Raw genomic sequence first — 19,318 nt, forward strand, 5'->3', positions numbered from 1 at the left:
AACAACCCTTTCTGTGAAGAAATTCCTCCTAATGTCCAACCTGACCCTCCTGCGGGTCAGCTTGAGACTTGAGCAAAGTAATGATTTCAAGTATTACTGGACAGAGGCCACTGTACTGGTTCAGTTCTTCGACTTCCACTGCAGTTCCATAAATGGCAATGGCATTTTTACAAAAATCACTATAAATTGCATAGAGATTGTCAAGTCATTAATCTCTGGTGACTGAACAGTTGCCAGTAGCAAACCTGAATCATTAGCACTATGAGTTATTTCCCATGTCATGGTTAGGAAACAAATTCATAGCCAAGTGTTAAGAGCATTTAAACTATTCAGTCTTGAATGTCAGTACTTGCTATCTTGCTTTATTCAGAAAAAAAATAAGAAATGGCATTCTACATTTTGCTTTTTCTTATCCCCAGCTGCCTGCATCTTTGTTTTTGTTTTCTGCTCAGAAATATGTACAGTTAAAGCAATAATACAAGCTACAGCAACATTTCTTGCTCTCTCCTTTTTTTGCTGGCTACTACCACAGCCCTTTGATTCAGAGGGTTTGGTTGCTCTTGGAAAGGAAGATGTTCCATTTCAGCAGCCCCAGTCCAAAGAGAACATTTCTGTAAGCTACAAGGTGTAGGCTTGGGATTGTTTAATATGTGATGCAGTAAGTAATTTCTAAAATACACATCACAGAAATGATAATGCTAATACACAGTATAAGAAAATGCTGCTTGCAGTCTTCATCTAAAGCAACATGAAAATCATCATTAGAGATACAGAGCCTAATTCGCGGTGCTCTTGGGCACCTGATTTAGGCATTAGGGATGATCCCAAGCCTCAGCAGGGCGTTTTGAGTCAGCTAGCTGGAAACTGCAAAATTCATGAACCGGTAGTAGAGTACAGAAGAGGAAGCCTGAATCTGTAGCTCAGTGGGCAGGATCACCACTGTGATCAGCAGGTGTCATTTATGTGTTTTATCCAATGTCTATAGGAAAACTTACAGGTAGTCTTGGAAATGCAAAACACCTTGCATCCTCTCCTGTTCTCTCTGCAACATAGCTACATGAGTCTTGTTCCCTCTTGCTCTTTCCTTCTTTGCTTTTTTTAATTTTTTTTTTACAGTGGCCCAGATTCAACACAGAAATCAGACAGAAGCACCATCCCATTGTTTGGCAACTTGGAGAATTCACAGAGACAATAGCTGGGCATCAGACTGGCCCAGCCTCACATGTTTATTTGCCAGTGAAGGATCTTGCCTCTGGAGCAGTACACCTGAGAACTTCTACCAGTGTTTGTGGTGAGCAGAGCTGCTGTGTTTGTGTTCATCTGCGTGCAAACTCTGTGGGTTTCATGTCTGTCAGATTGGGCTTTTCTCAAGACTGTGGTGGACTAAAAGTGCTTGTCTGTCTGTCTCAAATAGAATAGAATTTGTGTGGGAGGTACTCATTCAGCTGTCTAGGGAACTCTGAGCACTGCTTTGAAACTGTAAAAGGGAGGCTTTGGCTACCAGCATCAAAAACAGTAATAGATTCTAATTTTTAAAAGCAGGTATGGGTTAAGTGTCTGGTGGGATAAAGTACTCACATTGTAACTTAAGAGTGTAATGCAATAGTTTTTAATCCAGAGAACACTCATTCACATACTGGGATCTTAAAGCCCATTTTCACAAACTTCAGTCGGACTATTTGTATCCATATGATTAAGAACTTGCATGTTTCTAGCATTGGCCCCTTAGAGATCATATGAGTCCCCTTCCTACACAACCAACTACTGCATTGAACTGTTGAACGTTGAATTGTTTTATCTTCCTGATAAATAAACTAAAAATGGATAATTTCTTCTTGTTACATTTGTTATGTTGCATATTTTGGAATCAAACTGGGTTTTGTTGAGTGAGACAGGAATTACTCAACATATCCATGACCTGATAACACTGAGCTGATAAAGCATGCAAACCTGAAAGATCATTTTTTTCTCTCTTCAAAAGCATGTAGTTTCTAATTCCTGGAAGTGTCTCTAAGTAAATTGATGAACATGAACAAACTGATAATCCTAATAAAACCAAAACCATGGTCCCCATATCCATATTCTCTTGCCTGTTTCATAAGACATTTAAATATTCCTGCTTTTTGTGTGATAAAATTGACACTGACTTAAGAGATGACTGTTTGGCAGAGATTGAAATTCCTTATTAAATACAGAATATCAGTATATTGTAGAATGACTATATTGGCTTCCTCTAAACCATAATAAAATACTTCTAAAAAGTACAAGTAATACTGTTTATTGTGTAAATAACATTCTTGTACATGAGAGTAATAAAACTGTGCATGTAAGAGGTTTCAGTAGTGCTCATTTCAGGAACGTTTAGCAAACAGCAAGAACACAAGAGCAGTGGAATACTCAAAGTATTGGCTCAGCCCTCTCTGAGCAGGTACTGTAACTCCCATCCTCTTGTGAAAAAGCTAAGAAAAAATAAACAAAAGAGCTTGTAATAAAGTCAAAGACTATTTACATTTTTCAGGTCACTAAGTGTGCATCTTAAAAGGCATACACTTTCAGAATGAGAGAACAGGCTGGGACACCCATGTTCCTGAAGCAGCTACTGACTTCAGAAGAGTTGCACAAGACAGAAATGAGACTATATCCTGTTCACCATATTAGGCCAAGTTAGTAATGCATGAGGTCCCCCCTCACATTCAGCTTCTGATTTAGTCAGCATGAAACCTTCAGCAGTTAAATCATGTTATGTTAAGCCTGCCTTTAATCCACCACCCTCTCTCCTTCTTTGCCCTGAAAAACTGCTGTAGTTTAGCTTCTGCTCTAGTCCTAGGGACAGTTAATAGCACAGGCCAGTATGGCTTGAAGCCGTGGGATGAAAACTGGTCAACAAATCCAGACCTTGGGCGAAATATTTTATCGTTGCTACAGCCCATCTGTGCAACAGGCTATTTGCAGGAGCTTCCTGCTTCAGGCAAAGTGTGATGGATGCTCAAGCAGACATATCTGAACTGGCTTTGGGTAATGATAAAGTTGCACTAGCATTGATCTCAGTGTGCTTGCAAAACCTGAAAAATAAAGGGAGGGGAGGGGAGGGGAGGGGAGGGGAGGGAGAGGGGAGGGAGAGGAGAGGGAGAGGAGAGGGAGAGGAGAGGGAGAGGAGAGGAGGCAATAAGAACGGCTAGCACAAGAAAACGCTTTTGCCTATAATAGATCACAAGAGAATTTCCTGTGGGTAGACTCAACAAAAGTAATATCTGTCTGGCAAACGTTTGATGTTGAAACAGTGCAACATATACCTATATGTATATGTTTTTCCTACATGTCACCAGATTTAATAAAGGTGTGAGGCTCCAGGCATATGGCCTTGCCTGTTCAGTGCATCCCAGCTTACCAACAGAGGGTAGCTGCTGCTGTTCCCTATTACAGTGCATTTTCAAGCACTGTAGTACTTGTGCTGGAACCCTTAGGAGAACCTGTTCTCACTGCCTGCGAGTGGTGAGTGATGAGTAAGAAATGGGGCACCTGAATCTTCGTTGTATGTTCTTGAACAAACTAGAAATAGGCAGGGGGAAATCACAATTTGGAACTTAATGGCTCAGTTTGATGGATAGGATCCGGTCTGAAAACAAACTGCTGCAAGAGAGGAAGTAAACTGGATGGCATTGTCTATTCCAGCTCAAACACAGATGCATTTGCTGCCAGCAGACAAGGGCATGGTTGTATAAACATAGACACTCCCAAAGTAACTTCTGTTGTATCTGGAAAGGAGGGGAGCTGAGAGCCCAGAGATAGATAGCAGCTCCCATATCTGGTCACCATATGGCTCAGGCCAACATCAGCCACAAGTGCATATACATCACAGGCTCCCTCTGCTTTTATGCTTTAAAAGTGCAGAAAAAAAAATCCTTTAACCAACGTATGTCTTAACCTCACAGCCAGTTTTGAAATCAAATCAAAATTCCACTGGAATGCTGAAAGCTTCATACCTCAGTAAGGACCATTTCCATGGCAAATACTATTTTCCCATTAAAGCCACTTGATGAGTACAGAAAATGTCAAGATGCCAGAAATTCTTCTTTTACCTTGTGAAAAAGCTTATTTTGCTCATTATCCCAGGGCTTAAAAATGGCCTTGTTGGAAATCTTTGAAAAGCCAAACAAATTTAAATCAAAGGAAAACTGGGGAAAAAGTTGCCTGACAAAATGAAGGTTTCAGAAATGTAGAAGTATATTATAGCAGAAGCTAAAAAGTAATCTCCTGATGGTCTCATCCACCAGGATATAAACAGAAATAATGTATCTTTTGTGTCTATATATTTACATTGTATAAATGGAAATATAAATAAATATTTACATTAAAAGTAGAGTGATTATCATAATTTTAAACCTCTTAAAAGCTACCATGAATCTGATTTTCTACACTGCTATTATCTTGTTAACTGTGAATCACCTATGAGATTAAGAAGTTTTCTTCTTATTTCTCCAGTTCATAACCCTAAATGCTCTCTCCTAAAACAAATTTCTCCCACCCTACCTTACTCTTACTTCCCTGACATACACATATCACATTTCCTATGGTTGGATTAGTTTTGCAGTCCTTGCTCAAATAGTTCTTCTGAAGACAAAAGTTAAAAGTAAACTGGGCTGAGTTTAAAAGTAAACTAGCTTTGATTGCCCTGGCTTTGTTTTTATGTATGCTGTCCTAAATATCTCCACTCCTTGTAAATGCTTTGCTCTGATGAAGACTATGACAAATCCATTAAAAGCCATGTTTTTTATCTTGGGCCTGGGAAATATTTAACATTTTCAACCCTTAGCAGATAATTAACTTCTAAACCACACATATCATAACTTTGCTGGTATAGAGAGGGCTCCATATGATCCTTTTCAGACAGAATGGCAGAAGTTGCCATTCCTGACACTCAGCGTGAAGGTTCACAACACAGGTTACAGACAACTGCTTTTATAACATGAAGGTTCATGAGATTCCACATGTCTTGTCTTAAATTAAATGCACTCAAATACCATTAAATATGCAGTTTTAAAAAATGCATGTGTTTCATATAATTATCTTCTGGATATTAAAAAAAAAGTTTAGTCACTGAAAAAGAATACAAATTGACTGCAACTACAGGAATTATAAATGAGTCAAGTTAGTAATTTTTTGGTGAATTTTCATAACATAATCCTAGAAGCTGATTTTGTTCACAATCAGCATATTTTTAAGTTCTTTTTTTAATCTCATGCCACTAGGCAGTTGGTTAACCATTATTTTATACCAATGCACTGTTGTTTTCTTTTTAGAGATCTGCTACTCTTAGAACACATCTATAAGGTTTGAGAGAGTCTAGTCTTAGACAACAGAGATGATTTATATATTGACTTTTATTATCATTCTGTTTTCATTTGGCCATAACAATCCAAACTGCAGAAATGAAAATTTTATAGGTGTGATCATAGACAGAAAACTATGTATATGAAAGTGTGAGCAAGCTCTTTCTCATCAAAGAGTTAATATTTTTCTTCTTATTCTTCTCTTCCTCCCCTCTTGAAGATAAGACACCATACTTCCTACTTCCTCTGGTAAAATGCTATGCAAATCTCTTGGGTAATTCAATTCTTGATACTCAGAAGATGGCAATTTTATCTCAGTTTTACCTCATTATTTTGCTTTTTTATTATTATAATTATTATAATTATTATTTATTATAATTATGGTTGCCTCAAATCCCCAGAACTGCCTTGTTTGAAATGGAAAAGGGAGATAAGGAAAATGGCCTCAAGTTGCAGGAGGGAGGGTTTAGATTGGATATTAGGAAAAAGTTCTTCCTGACAAACCAAAAGGTTTGTCAAGTATTGAAACAGGCTGCCCAGGGAAGTGGTTGAGTCACCAGCCTGGAAGGTATTTAAAAGATGTGCGGATGTGGCACCAGGGGACATCATTTAGTGATGGACTTGGCAATGTTGGGTTAATGGTTGGACTTAATGATCTTACAGGTCTTTTCCAACAGAAAACATTCTATGATTCTATAGACTCCTAATTTGACGATAGCAAAAATAATCTGAGGAAGGGACAAACAAAAGGCCAGAAACAGGCCATGTCAAAAGTGTAGTAGATGCAAAGTAATACCTTCTTGAAGAAGAGTTTTTAGGCAGAGGGAAAAAAAACCCCAGCCAACTCAATTTACTTTTTCCAGAGTTAAATAAAGCCCATCCATCAGGACTGGATAATGTCAGCATTGTCCTAAGCTGCCTCTACACCATAAGAATAGATGAGGCTCTTCTATAAAGTACAGGATTAAAAAAGTACAAGGTGATTGACTCATTCATGGCCCATAGCCATAATAATACTTGCAAAATTGCCTCCGGCTGATGTTCTAGAACCTTTACCATAGAAAGTACTGTGGCAAACAAAGCTATCCCTCAGGAGTCTTATACAATGAAAACAAAGCCTAGAACATGCATATGCAAAGCAGTATTTATAGAGTTACATCATTACATCTTTGCAGTCACTCCTTTTTTTGTGCCAAACTTTGCTGAAATTATGGAATAACTCAGAACTAGAGTGAGTTTTTAAAACAGATTATTGAAACTGCAAATACTATGTCCAAATTATTCTAGAGTTCATTTTAATGAAAATGTCTTTTGTTTACTTGATTGCATGGAGTTCCCAGCACTCCTTGGCGGTGGCCATGCCATCATTTCATATACCTGTAAAGGTAGAAATGTTCTACTGCCTGCACTGTAAGATAGCCACAGCAATTTGGACCACACCCACAACGTGTTCACAGACGTGTTTGTATAATCCAGCTGGTTGAAGTCAAAGCAGGTAACATGGGTTACCTGCTAGCCCCAGGTCGTAAGACCAGAAGTTTATGCCTTGGCTTGTCAATGTGCATGCAGAAAAGGGACCAGGTCCCAACTTACCTGAGCTAGTTTCTAGCCAGCTAGCTTAGGCACCTGCAGTGAGACAATCAGCCTCCACAGACTGTCATGTTACTTGCCCAGGCCCCAAACCCTGTGTTGCTGTAGCTTCGTGTAGCTGTTCCTCAGTCATCTGGACTACACTATCATATCTGCTGAGCATGATGTGGACATGGTCTGAATTCCCTTGGGCATTTCATTATGCTGAGAGCATAATGCTGCTACCTTCACATGTGTAGAAAATGATGGCACCATCACCATGGGGCCTGCTAGGAACTGCTTCAAGTTGGATAAATGCAAGACCTGTTCACAGAAGGAAACCTGAATATATATATATATAACTGAAGGAAACCTGAATATATATAACAGATCATCGTTTGGATATGGTACTTGTAGTTTCAATAATTTGAATATAGAAATCTGTCCAATTATAAAAGATCATGCAGTTAAAACAGTCAGTGGTGAGTGATGTTATCTGCACTGTGGGTAACTATGGCAAGAATTTCCTGTGGCCAATATTTCTACTACTTGATGACCATATGATTCTTTTTGGTTAGTTGTTACTATTTCCTTCTTGACTCACTCCTAAAAGGCACTGAAACATCACAAACTTATCACACACACAGCAGTAACTGCAACTGACCTTAAATCAGTTTTGCAAACCTGCATCCAGAGCATTCCCTACCAGAAGGGTATGTGCTCTGTATCTTGTGAAGTCCCCCACTTTCTTTTGACGTGAGCCATGAGATCCAGCCTTTCATTTGGGCTTCTTTAGAGTGTATTGGGTCTGAGGGAAAGCTCCTGCAAATCACTGGAGGTAATGCCACACCATGGGAAAATGAGGAAAGAAATGTATGTCTCCTGGAGTGTGGGAGGCAATCAGCTATTAGCCACCATTCTTCTCAGCTGGGTGGATGTTTTAATCCCCCCACCTCACCCTGGGCAGCCAACAGATCATTTCACAGCAGTCATCATTATAGCATCTATGTGAGCATGGTGGGGTGCCTTGTACTTCTGAACACACATTTCATTAATGTCTCTTTTTATGTCCTGATCAGACTATTGCAAAACCCTGCACGCAGACTCCCCAAAATGAGTCATGTCTGCCGGCAGGGATGTCTGCAAGATGTCTCTGCACAGAGGTACAGAGCTGTGCAGGAAGCATGAGAGAAGACCACCCTGGCATAGTACAAAAGTTTATTTATTAGAGAGAACATCTTAGTGGAGCAGAGAGGGCCTAGCAGGTCTACCCCAGGGGGCAATCCATTACCTTCCATGTAAAATGTTGTCAGTTCATTGTGACTTCCAAAGTCTGACTGCCATGGTGGCTGCCCCTCGATGAAATATGTTCCCTCTTGCATCTGCAGAGAATTGAAGTTTTGCTCTGGAAGAGTAATCCCCTAATGGGACTTGGGACACTGGAACATGATCTGCTTTGCACCCCTGGGTCCCCAACTCTTCCTTTCTCTTGGCATGTTCTGATTTGTCTGGTTTTACACCCACTGTCCATGAGATTTTTCCTGTACATCAAATCTGACACTGGGAGAAGAAGCTGCATTACTCATACATAATTTCAAAATTGTGGGCAAACTGGATGGTTTCTTGCTCCCATAGACATATGACTTCATCGTGTCTATCTTCCCAACTTCATGCACTAATACTCTTTGCTTCAGAGGCTTTATCACTAGCTGAAAAAGAATTCCTTCCTTATCACTCGTTAAATTGAAAGATCAGTTGGGGCAGCCATGTGACATCTCCTGGTTTCTGTCTGCCAGTAAGTTATCTGCATTCAGTTTCAATAACATGGCTTTTCTTAATATGTTAATTCATGTTTTGTTATATAAATGAGAAAAAAAAATAGCTTGGCATGGCAAAATTCAGACCCTCTAAAGCATAGTAGACTAATATAATAATGCCTTGATATTGAACAAGTGACAAATATTTTCCCCTTTGGCTCCAGAGCTTTCCACAGCAGAGTTACCCGAGCAATTTATTCAGGTTATTCATGAGTAAATTGTGACTAGCAGTATGCTATTAATTGCTGAAACTCTCTGGTTTGCTGCTATTGTCCATAAAGGATAAAAAAAACACTTAGGCAGCCCAGTCCATTTCTAGCCCTACAATTTAAATTCACTAAATTACTAGGCCAAATCTATATTCATAAATTGTTCCATCCTACTTTATATGCTTTCTCACTCTGTTTCCTCTCATCTTTTTCCAATAATGTATTGGACAACTTACATGCAGAAAATAACATCTGTAAGACTTACCTTGATTTTTAAAATATTTATTCTCTGTCGATCAAAACAAACAAACAAACAAAAAACTCCCAATCAACGAAATAAAAAAAACAAATTACAAAGCTGTGTTCAAACTTATACAGAGAAATGGTAATGCAAATTTACCCATCTTTCACACTCAATAGCTGTTTCTAGTACTCTGCCTTTGTCCTTAGGATTTAATTAAATCTCTCACAGAAAACAGAATTTGCTAGTACTTGACCTTTGTTTTCAGAGCCCCGAAACACAAAAGGCATTTAGAATCAATGACAAGGCACAAAACACAACGCACTCCATTTAGCGCTCAGGGCAACACAATGCTCATCCTTTATATGGAGAGACCCTGGGTTAAAAAAGGATTAAAATTAAACCACAGTGTTCTTTTCTAGGTTGTATCCTGAAGAATCACAACTGCTGCTTCAAGCTGATTTTATGTTACGCAGTCCACCATCGCATGATGCCCCATGCTACCCCTAAAGTAATCTCTTTTTCATTACACAAACTATATCTCCACTTTTTATTTGCCTTCTTCTCTGGCTTCCTTCCTGCCTTAATTCCTCACTACAACCTCCTCACCCTCTGCTTAAAGACCAAACACAAACTCCTCGCTCCCATTTCTGCTCCCACTTCCCCTTCCTCCCATCCGGGCCGCCTACAGCCAACTTTGCTCCAGCAGCCTTTCTGCTTTTGTTTCCCAGCTGCTCCCTCCTGCATCTCTTCAGCTGCTCTTTACACCCCTTACATCCTTTTCCTACATATTTTTTGCAGATTGTTCACACTTTCTCTTCCTTTTCTCTCACTGATTTCTTGATGGATTTTTTTCCTTCACTTTTGTGTTAATGGGAAAGAAAAAGTGCATTTATAATAAATAGTGAGTAAAATTTTAGTTCTTTCAGAATTTATTGAAGCAAATCTGAAAATTAACACTCAGCTACAACAAAAACTGGTAGAAAGCTAATTAAGGGAAAGCATGATGTTCAGTGGCCTTGAACTATGTAGAAAAAGGCCGCTGAATGAGAAGCTACAGAGAATAATTTTGCTTCTGGTCATGTTAACAAGGGACAGTAGGCCACACATTTAATATATTCCTCGAATTGGAAGGAGTTTTGAGGGTGAAACTCTCCTTAGCCCTCAAAGGGTGGCTCACAGTAGGAGAAAGGTGTGTTCTGCCTGTCACACCAGCCAGCCAGGCCCATAACATTTCCTTCTGTTGATCTCTTACTCATTTACCATCCCACAAACTGCAAGAAAGCCCGTTCACATATTCTTTCCCACCCAGTGGCAGGCTACACCTCTGCTTGCTATTCATGCAGCTGGGAAAAGTTTATCTGCTTCCCTGAACTAAAAAGTGGCATTCTTATGTCTTATTAAAACACTTTCACTCAGCACAGCTTACAGTCCCAGGGTTCACAGCCTGGCTTTTAGCTTAACTAGAATCTGGGCATGTTTTTGTTTGGGTCTTTGAGGTTTTTTTTAAAATATGGAGGTAGAAGAAACAACAAATACAAGCTAATATATTTGAGGGAAATAATTGAAATAATTTAAAAATAATAATTAAAATCATAATGTAAGTCAAGCTATTGCCATCAGTATCCTGCAGAAGTATCACCAGGTTTGCTTTGGCATTTTCAAACCCCCCCATAATATTGCTCACTGCAATTTATACTTCTCAGGGACCTCCTACTGCCTGGGATGCCATCAAGGATACCTGTTTCTGGCCCATATGGTACAAAACACATATTTTAAGCCTTCTGCAGGAAAAGCAAAAGGTGTCCAAAACTTAAGAAAACAAAGAAGACTGGGGGAGATGCATTGGCCTTGGTCCCGTTTCCATCTTCCCTGTTGGTTAAACACTATTTTAACCAACGACTATTTTTTCTTTTTTAAGAACAAATTATTTTAAACATTTATCATTTTCAAATCATTTAAACAAATTCTCATCATCTACAAAAAATCTGAGGACTTTTAAAGGTCCCTTCCAACCCAAACACACACATACACACAGAGGAATCCACCTCTGCCTCTGCTGGGCCTCTCCAGCAATTCTGTTGGCAGGAGCTGCTTCGAGGATGTGTGAATCATTAAGGTGTTCCCAATTTCTGCAGGCTGTTTTACCAGGTGCCAGGCAAGTTGCAAGGCTACAACCCCCAACCTTGAGGGATGCTCATGGCCTTCTGCCGGGCTCTGCACAAGCAGGGGCCTGATTCTGCAGACAGATGAAGGAGGGAAAGGCAGATGTTCTAGTGAAGGAAAAAAAAGCATGAACTGAAGACACATCCAGTAGTATGACTGCACATGCCTACAGAAAATGCTCCACATTACTCTGCTACAGAAGCTGCCTCTCCAGGACTTGCATTTCCTTTGATTTCCCTAAAACCAGAAACAGCAAATAACAAATTGGGAATAAAACCCAATACCCACCCCTGAAACACTCTGCATTTAACAGAAACCAGCTGTTTTTCTGCAGCATTTTTACAGTAATCTATTAAGCTATTTTCAGACTGCTTGGACCAAGAATAGCAGTGAATGTCAAGTCCTTCTGTGCATGAAGGGCTGTACCCTTCATTTCTCTGCGAGATACATTTCCAGGCAAGTCTCAGGCCTAGACAACTATATCAAACTTTCAGATCAGGAAATGTTATGTCCAAGAGGTAGATAATTTCCCCTCCTGCTGTGGCCAGAAACACACAATATTCTACAACCCAGCTCCTCTGTTTCTTCCCATCACATATGCCAGTCACCACTGTTTTCCTTATTCTGTCTTCGTCCAAAGTTTTGACCTCTGATTGACTTTGAAGTTTACATATGAGGAAAAACAGTCAGGCAGCTGCTAAAACAAGCGGAGAGATCAAACGGTTCTGAAAGAATTAAAAACAAACAACTTTTATCTTTTTCTTTTGTGTTTACCAATACATTAACAGATGCAGATAGATGGAGAGATACACAAATGCGCATACATACATATATATTTGAATGGTAACGTTAAAAAATTACATTAAAAGAATATTGTTTAGATTAGTGCAGCCGAACATTGAAGGATAAGGAAATTAGGAAAATTAGGAAATACCAGATTAAGACTGCTATGCTAATTTCTTTCTGCCACTGGGTGTGATTATCCTGTGTTGTACAGAATGAGGCATGCATCCTGTGGGAAAGTCTAAAGTCTGACTGTGTCGTGGAAGGGTTTGTAAGAAAACATATGCACATGGGGAGAGACAAAAAAAGATTGCCCAGAGAGTCTTAAATCTGCCATTTTCTAATATATCAGGAATTGTACTGTGGCTTAAGTGGCACTAATTAATGATTGGAGCATAGGGAATTGGATGTTCTAGCTTGTTTTCAAGAGAGAAAAAAACTAGTGGAGGGAAGTCCCCTGGGACATGTATAGAGAAACACAGACTCTTGCCATTTATTGAGTCATTGCAGACATTTTATTAATCGATTTTGGAGTGTCAGGCATAAGTTGGAGTTACTTGGTCCAGGCCCTGGAGCTGGAAGACCACACAGTATAAACCAAGTTTTGTTTCCTCTACCATACTAAACCTTTTTAAGCTTCATCTCTATTAAATTGAGTCCAGAAATTTCTTTCTGCTTTTGCTGTACGATTTCTACTAATGCTTCATCTCCTATTACTGTTTCAGTGTCAGCAAGAACTTGTGTCTTTAAAACAGTGATGTTGCCCAATTACTATACTGGCAGACTGCCTTGACCTTTCCTGGAGAAACCAACAAGAGAGAAACAGTGGTGGTTCCCAACAGTTTCCATCTCAATGACTCTCACACAGAAATTCACAGAACACAGGAAAAATGTTGTCTCTGAGATGAATGACTTTGAATTTCAAAGGTCTGCCGAAAGTAATAAAGATGGTAAACTTTCCGGAAGATGTCAAATTTCACAAATACCTAAAAATATTTCTGCATATACCATATAAGTATTAATAATAATGTAAACCAGAATGTTTTAATTGACAATAAAGTTCTATTTGCTTCGTAAGAAGTTTCCTTTTTTTGTTCCCATAAGATTACTCTGGCCTGTATTATATGAATTCTGTAACCTGTGGCAGAGGCAAACTAGTCTGTGTTCTTGATAATGCTTGTACATATAAGATTATTTCCATAGTCAGTTAATTCAAATCTGCTTTCTTAAATGCTTAAAAAGCATCAAGTTATAGGATAAAAACTCTACCAAATCACAACTCCTCTGTGTGTTACTTTGCCTTTCTGCCATAGATAACCATTGTCTCTTATATAGGCTATAACAGACTGCAAAAGGACTAGTTTGGATGAATTGAAATATATTTTCCTGTGTTTGTTTTTTTTAATGCTGGATTTCACAGATTGTTAAGATAATTTTTGTACAGCAAAGCAGCAGTATAAACAGAAGTAAGATTATCTTTTCAATATTAGCTCCAGAGCTGAAGCAGTTTGTGTACAGTTATCTTTTCCATCTATCCCTTGGGCATAAAGGCAGTGAAAGAATTCCTAAAGAGGGGAAGGAAATTGCGTTGGTCAAGATCAAATTGCAAGCATGCCTAATTTGATGTACTGATGACTGTCTACCAGATATCACAGCAGGAGACTTGCCAAGATGTTAATTGTCCCAAGGACTGGAGTTTGATGCTTAACAAACATCTCAGTTTCGTTGTGGAATTAAAGTTATGACAGCTGCAAAGACTCCTTGTCTTAGTTGCATGCACAGTAGTGAGTAGCATTGAGAGAAAACCTGATTTTAAATGAAAATGTCTTCTGCTTGCAAATAGTAGTTATTGGTAGGGTTACTAGAGAGAGAGGAAGTGTAACTTCATAGCTACAGTATGTGGAGTCTGTACAAAACTCCAGGGTTGACTCTGTGGCTTCAAATCAACTTAGACACTAGGGGCACACATAATTTTCTGTAGCTCTTTCCACTTTTGAAAATGTCAGGTTGTCTCTTAGAGACACTCCCACAGTGAAGCCCTTGTATAAAACAACTCTAACCTCTATTTCACAGTCTTTGCATGGAAGTCTGCAGGTGGCAAACCTGGCATATTGCCAGTTGGAAGATGTCATTTGTCACCTCTCATGTCCACACATATGAGCCAACAAACAAACAGGCTACTTTGTTTACTGTTTTTGAAGCAAAGAGATCAATCAACAGCCCATTAAAAAGACTTACGGTGAATAAAATATTTTAAACACAGAAGACTCCCCTAATCTGACTTCTGTTAAGCAAGCCTGCTATTCTTCATCCCAGTCCTGAGCAGTGAACATAATGAGAAGAAATATTTCTCCATTTAGGACAGAAAATTTTCTCACTTTGATAGCTAGGATTTTATCCCAGATAGTAAGAAATCTCTGACTGCACTAATTGTAGATCTGCTGGTCATGCAGGGAGCATTAGCCTCATACCAGCCAAGTAATTGTCCATTTGGAGAATGATATGGCCTTTCTCTCTGATATTTCCCCTTTCCACCAGATAAAGAATCCTGTAACACAAATGTTACCGTGTCTGATTTGTTGTAGCTGTTACTGTGGAAATTGTGCACATGGGCTTGGATTCTGGTTTTGGCTGAAGCAGATTAAACTGCAGAGGGAATAACGGGAATTAACCAAGAACTATCACACATATGCTGGTTTACTGAAGCATGTAGGTGATTAGCATTTCCCATAGGCACCAGGAAAAAAAGTCAAGTCCTTTTCCTGCAATAATCCTAATTTAATCTCAATATTCTTCTGAAAAAAAATGTGGTAGTTATGTTTATCCACAGCATATATCCATGATTGTCTCAGTTTCCTCTCTGTGTAAAACTAAACAAAAAAAATGATCCAGGGTGGAATACATTAATACTTTATTTGCTGATGAAACTGGTATTTTTGCTATAGTATTCCTAGACACAGTTGTTCGAAACAAATGTAAGGGCAAAAATCAATAAATAATGTTGAGAAAAATAATGATATCAAACCAGAAGAATTACTGGACTGTAGTTACTGAAAGATGAATCTTCTTCAGGAGTACATCCAGATACCTAAAAATAGTGTACATCCATATTGATGATGAGAAATAACAGCCATATTATGGCCATTCCATTATCGCTACTGGTTCTTGAAATGCTTGTTTGTGCAAGAGATGCTGTCCAGCAATCTCAGTTGATCAAACTGTTTAGCATTTTCTTCCAAAGCAAGAGAGCTTGACATCAGCCTGGAGCTCAACCTGGAGTAGGCAGGATGAGTTGTGAGCTGGGCAGAGCAGCTGTTGATCCTGTTTTTGTTTCGACTGCTGCTTGCAAGGAGTTATTTACCCTGCTACACTTCACAGGCTGCTCCAACTTGCCATAAGGCTTTTCTTCTTTCTGCAGCATTCAAAAGAGGCAGGTCTGTAAATTGTCTTCTCTGACTACTCTGAATCACATTAGCCTGCTCTTTTTTGTAAGCATACCCTATAGTGATAACAGAATTCAATCAGGCAGGCAATGTTGCTGTGCCTGTTCCTCCCCATGTGCACATACATTTCCATGTTCACCACCTCTTTGGGAGCTCATACTAGGGAGCAGTTTTACCCCCAGCACCAGGGCAGCTCTTGGGACTCTCTTGCTGCAGGCGCAGGAAGGAAAACCCCACTCACCTGCCCTCTGGAGAATGCATAGCCTATGAGAGACCTACAAAGCAGGGAGGCCATCCTCTAAGAGAAAAACCACCTCCGACAATTTTGTTTCAAACTGCCAGGGAAAATATGGACGTTTATCTGTGGCACTGGTGCCAAGTTACATATAGGCTTGTTCATGCTCAGGAACTTCTTGGCTTGGAGAGAGAAGAGAAAGACAGCAGTTAAGCCACAAGGCACTTTGCTGCCATTGTCCGTCTGGGCTGATGCCTTTTCCCTTACTCCACAGCAATTCATGTGGGAGGGGGAAGAGGTGACTGTGGCAGAAAAGCACAACAGAAACTGGAAGCAGTCTGTCCCTTGGGAAGCAGGAACCTGCATATTAGGGCATGGTGACCAGCAAATCTGCCAGGAGCTGGCAATAATACCCAGGGCACAATAACCTACACTAACAACTAGGAAAATTACTTTATATGCTTCCAGATTTGTTGGCCTGTTTGTGCTCTTACACCTTCCTGAGGAAAGTATGGAGTTGCTGCTTGGTGTTAGCGCTGCTGGGCACCTCAAAGAGTTTCTCCATGCGCTGAATACTTGCCTCTGGGAGGTTAATAATTTTGGTTTACATAAATAGTTCATGTTTTATTACTATAACTTACCCAATCATAAATTTAATTCATTATTTATTTTATTATTATAATGTGTTACATATTTTATGTAAATATATTTGCTTCTCTAACTCCAATTTGGATTGCTGGCTTTATTTTCCCAGGAAGGAAGAACTCTTGTTTTGGGAGAGTATGTATCCACCCTCTGAGGAATTGCCAAAGGGTTGAAACCCAGGTTTCTCCTGCACTATGCAAAGTGAGGAAAATGTCATTGGTGATTATTACCTTGAGCAGAACTGAGGATGAGCAACAAAATCTGAGGAACACAGTCTGAAAAGGGGTGAATTTGTTTGCTTTCCTATCCTAGTCTTTCTCTTACAGAAAGATGTTGGCCTGGATCAGTTTCTGTTTTTCTGAAGGGAACTTGCCCTGGGACACTAGAGTAGCTGAGAACAACTGCTGAGCAAGGACATTCCCCACTTCAGTTTGAGCAAAATACTGTTTACCCCATTCTCACTCATTTGCCTCTCCCATTTCCCTGTTTCTCACTGGAGGCTGCCTGAGGCATGGGAGTATCATGATGCCTCAGCTGCAACAGCTGTCAGACCAGGAAGGGCACACTGAGCCCCACAGAGTGTACCCAGGACCCTTGGAAATCTGCTCTTTGTTACATGGTCCTGTTATGCTGTCCAAAGCCCCCTACACCCAGGGAGCTGCATGGTCTGACATTCTTCATTCACATACCCCACACTGACTAGAGCACTCTGGCACCTACTTCCAGGTGCCACAGCATGCTTATGCACACGTGGAGATGATCCTCCTCTTCCCACAACCCTGTCACTGCTTTGAGATACAGAGGATCCCTATGGATATGAAGAAGGATGTCTCTAATTGTGGTTTCTGGTCCCAGATGTACTGGCGCCAGGACAAGTGTCCCTCATCATTCATGGGAAAGCACAGAAGAAAGAGGCTCAGCAACTACACCTGTAGCTGCCTGAGCTCAGAAAGTCTCAGGGTCTCAACTACTGACACTCAGACTTGGCTTCCTTTGTGTATCTGGCCCCCTCCCACTTGCACACAATTCTTTCCAGTCTTGAAACTAGCCAGGAGGCTCAGGCCAATGAGTTCTGCTTACACTTGGTGACATGGAGGGTTAGTTCATCAGGACTGGTTTCTGCATATCTGTAAGGTCACTTACTCATCACAGACACCACCACCCATGGTGAAAACCCAGGTTCTCATAGTGGACCATGAGGGAAAATACAGCTTGCCACTGCCCAGGCCAGATTTGTCAGTGGGATACTTGATGGCAACAAGAACAGGAAAGCTCAGGAGGGGGATCTCAGCTAAGCAGCCCTGGGCATGGCACATGAGTGGAGGTAACTCTGACCTGTCTCACAAACTATCCTGGCTTCCCATACTTGTGTTTTTTGAGTCCTTCCACTTTTAAATCTGACTTATAAGATTTGCTGCACCTGTCTATGACAGCTACATAGTGTGCATACAGTGGATCCAACCCACATACCAGCAGACCTGCTGTGCACTGGCAGCTGCTGTTGGGGCCTGCCTTATGCTTTTGTCTGTGCACTTGTGGCTTAACATGGCATTGGAACCAATGTGCTGAGGGTCGTTTCTACAGCGTGAAGAAATTTGTGATGGTGCCACTTTTCCTTGGATTTGGTTACAAGACTGTTTCCTCAGATGGCAGAGAAGCTGAACACCAGAAGGCAGTGCCTTTGTTTGTCCTTACCAGCTCCTGCCACACAGAGCTCAGCTAAAGAGCTATTAATTTCAATTCACCTCAGAGACACATTCTCTGGTTTCTTCCTGGACCACAGGATCGAATAATCTTTTGTTCCTTTGTTTCACAGATTCTCACATCTTTTCTGGTTTTTCTTTCATATATTTCCAACATGCACTGAATGCTGGCCACAGTTGGTTATTCTCTCACACATGTCTGGTATGTCTGCTCTTCTACAAGCATTGACTTGCTTCTGTGTTTGGGATATAGATTGCTATTGTTTGTATGGTTTAGCTATATGGAGATCCCCTATGGAACTATCTTAAATAAGGGATGACAGTCAAATACAAAGCCAGGCAAAGTAAAAGAATAGAAGTTATTTGAAAACTGGGGGAATTAGAGGCTGGAAAGCAGTGCTGTGGACAGGGACCTGAGGCTCCTACTGGGTGGCAAGTTGAATCTGAGTCAGCAGTGCCCTGGCAGCCAGGAGTGGCAGCTGTGTCTTGGGGGGCATCAGGCACAACATGGCCAGCTGAGCAAGGGAGGGGGTTGGCAGCCTCACCTCAAGTGCTCGGGGCAGTTTTGGGTGCAATACAAGGAGTGTCTAGGTCATTTGGTTTGTTCAGCCTGGAGAAGAGGAGACTGAGGGAAGACCTCATCACAGTTTTCAACATCCTCATGAGGGGAAGTGAAAGGGCCAATACTGATCTGTTCTCTCTGGTGACCAGTGACAGCACCCAAGGGAATGGCGTGAAGCTGTGTCAGGGGAGGTTTAGGCTGGGTACTGGGAAAAGGTTTTTCACCCAGAGGGTGGTTGAGCTCTGGAACAGGCTCCTCAGGGAAGTGGTCACATCACCAAGACTGCTAGAGTTTAAGAAATGTTTGGACAACACTCTAAGGCACATGGTGTGATTTCTTGGGCTTTCCCTGTGCAGAACCAGGAGTTGGACTCGATGATCCTTGTGGGTCCCTTCCAACTCAGCATATTTTATGATTATATGATTCTAAATGTTCACTTACAATTGTCCCAGATTGCTCACTCAAAAAGTCTTTGCTTTAATCCCCATGTTCTGCTTCACATATAAGGATGACAATCCTTTGCCTCACTAGAATAGAAAGATGAAGAAATATATGTGAATCTCTCAGATATTATAACAGTGAGAAGCATAGAAAAGCCTAGGAAGAAGTTGATGG

Source organism: Poecile atricapillus, chromosome 2, assembly GCF_030490865.1.
Source record: "Poecile atricapillus isolate bPoeAtr1 chromosome 2, bPoeAtr1.hap1, whole genome shotgun sequence".
NCBI classification, from domain to species: Eukaryota; Metazoa; Chordata; class Aves; order Passeriformes; family Paridae; genus Poecile; species Poecile atricapillus.